The sequence below is a fragment of the Papio anubis genome, chromosome 18 (assembly GCF_008728515.1).
Source record: "Papio anubis isolate 15944 chromosome 18, Panubis1.0, whole genome shotgun sequence".
Lineage (NCBI taxonomy): Eukaryota > Metazoa > Chordata > Mammalia > Primates > Cercopithecidae > Papio > Papio anubis.
In genome coordinates, this window is record NC_044993.1 from 10,744,132 (window position 1) to 10,746,988 (window position 2,857).

The following is a 2,857-nucleotide window of genomic DNA, read 5'->3' on the forward strand; positions in this document are numbered from 1 at the left end:
GCTTTTTTAATTTGGCCACACCCTAAGCAATAACATCTATGAAATCACAGATTGGATGCCAGCTCCTATATCATACCAGAGTGAATTTTTAAAAATCTCTGTGAAAATGAAGAACATTTATTCACAAAACACCTGAGACTATCAGGTACTGATGCTTCGCCTGTTGGACACTCACAGTCAGTGCTGAAGCTCAGCAGCACTTACTCAAGAGCTGTTTGTTGAGCAATTACTATGTGCCAAGCACAGTTTCTGTGTTGGGAATACAATTCTAAAATGGTAAAATCCCTGCCCTCATAGTGTTTCCATCCTAGTGGTAAAACAGACAATTAAATATATATATATATATATATATGTATATATATGTGTATATGTGTATATAAATGTGTATATGTAGGTGTGTATATATGTGTATATGTATGTGTGTATATATATATGAGCCAGGTGTGGTGGCTCACGTCTGTGATCCCAAGACTTTGGGAGGCCAAGGCAGGAGAATAATGGGATCCCAGGATTTCAAGACCAGCCTGTGCGATACAGCGGAACCCCATCTCTACAAAAAAAAGTTTTAAATATTAGCCAGGTGTGGTGGTGCACACCTCTCGTCCCAGCTGCTCAGGAGGCTGAGGCAGGAGGATCACTTGAGCCCAGGAGTTTGAGGCTGCAGTAAGCCATGATTGCACCACTGCACTCCAGCCTGGGTGATAGAGACCCTGTTTCAAAACAAACAAACACACACCAAACAAAAATAAGATAAATGAGTCAAGTGTATCGAGTTGTTAGTTGATGGCAAGTGTTAAAGAGAAAAGGCAGCAAGACAAAATACCCAGTCAGCTCCTGCCTTCTTTTGCAGCCAGCTGCCCACTCTCTTAGCTGGGGCTCACTGCAGGTGGTCCCACTATGCACCAGGCTGTGTCACACTTCCCTGCCTTCACCTGGCCTCACCTGGGAAGGAAGCCTGCCCTTCCCACCTCTTGCCACATCACTTTTAGTTTTCCAAGTCCACGTGAACATCATCAGCCCTGACTTCCCCTTCCCACCCCATTAGAATTATATCAAATCCACCCTCCTCTGGGTACCTTGGGCCATTCCTGCTGTTGCCCTTCTCAGCCTCTATTGTCTTTTTTTGTGTCATGTCTGTCCCTCCCATTGGACTCTCTTAGGCTGGGATGACCAGCACTCCTGCCCCCTGTATTCTAAGACCCAAGCAGAATCACCTTCTTCTATGGGGAAGCAAATTTTTATATGCAACCAAGAGCCTGTGTTCTATCAGGTAAAGGCCTCATTCTTCCATCCTTTTGTCACCCAGCAATGACTTACTGAGCACCTACTACGTGCCCTGAATATTCTTAGCACTGGGGAGATGCATGTGGCCACAAAGGACAAGCACTTAGTGTCATGGAGCCACCTCCTAGTGGTGGGGGAATAGACAATAATCAAACAAAGACATAAGGGAATTACCTTTTGTGACCAGTGCTATGAAGAAAGTAACTGGGGATGACTTCACAGGACCTCAGTGAAGCTCTGAGTTGATAAACCCTGACCCATCCTACAGACTGGTGGCTGGTGGCTGGTGGCTGGTGGCTGGTGAGTAGGGAGGAGGCCAGTTTTCCAAGCATGGGGAACACCATCTGCAAAGGCCCTGAGTGGGGAAGCCTGGGCATCCCAGGAGCAGAAAGAAGGCTGAGGGGACTGAGCAGAGTCAGGAAGGGAGAGGGCAAGTCATGGAGGTTTCGAGCCAGCAGGCCTGGTGAGGAATTGGCTTTCGTTTCTAATTCTATGGAAAGACATTGGTGAGTTCTGCATGAAGTACTACAAGCAGACACTCATTCTGGGGTTCAGGGGATGGTTTTGAGGATGTAGAAGGAGGAGAATTTTTAACCTCCCAAAATGTAATCTGGGGTGGGGGGGATCTCCCTCCTTTCAGCCTGGATGTAGTGGGCTCTGGGACCCTCCAAGAAATGGAGGCAGAAGCAGCCTGAGACTGGGTCCCATCTTCTTTCTACCCTCCCTCCCCTAGTCGCACAGCAGTGGGCAGTCTGACATCCGGGTCTCTTCCTGGATGAGAACCAGAAGGGCAGAGAGACGTTGGGGTTTGGCTGGGGCTTTGCTAGCACTATCCTTGCCAACAGGGTTGGGGCAGGCTCCTGAAGGGAGAGGGGTGTCTATTTAGATCACAGAAGTTCAAGTTTGCTGGGTGCCTAACTGACTACCACAGCTCTGCTGAGCCTGATCCCTAAATTCCAGGGGCAGGTGGCCCCTTTTTCCTTCCCGAAAGTCTGTTGAGGGCCAGCACGCTGGAGGAGAGTGGGATAAGTGGCTTGAGTGCCCACAAGTGCCCATTTGAGACGTTCAGGAGAATAAACAGGCTGGAGGAGAGAAGCCTGGCCACTGCAGGCTGGCGTCATTACAGGAGAGAAGAGGAAAATTTGGAAGCAAAGAAAATGGGCTTGGACGCCACAAGGCTTCCCCTGGAACAGTGTCAGCCCATGTCCACTTACAGACTCGTGTCTGGGGCTGAATTCGGAGTATGGAGGTTGGAGCAGACCCTGGTCTCCACGGAGCAGGTGACTGACCACTCTGCTGGGCTGGCTCCTGGTCCCTGCACGCTCTAGAGTGTTGCACATGTTTTACGAGCAGACCGCATGCACTTCCGGACCCTGGTGCTCATGACCAGCCCTGATATTAACAACAGCAAATAACCACGCACCCCAGAGGCGTCTCACTCCTCCTCCTTTCTTAGGGAAATGCAGCATCTCAGAGACAGATTCTGTGGCTTACAGGCAGCACAGAAATAACGGTAAGGGCTGAGGTTAAACACACAAAGCAGCTGAGACGCGATGTTATCTGGCCATTTGTA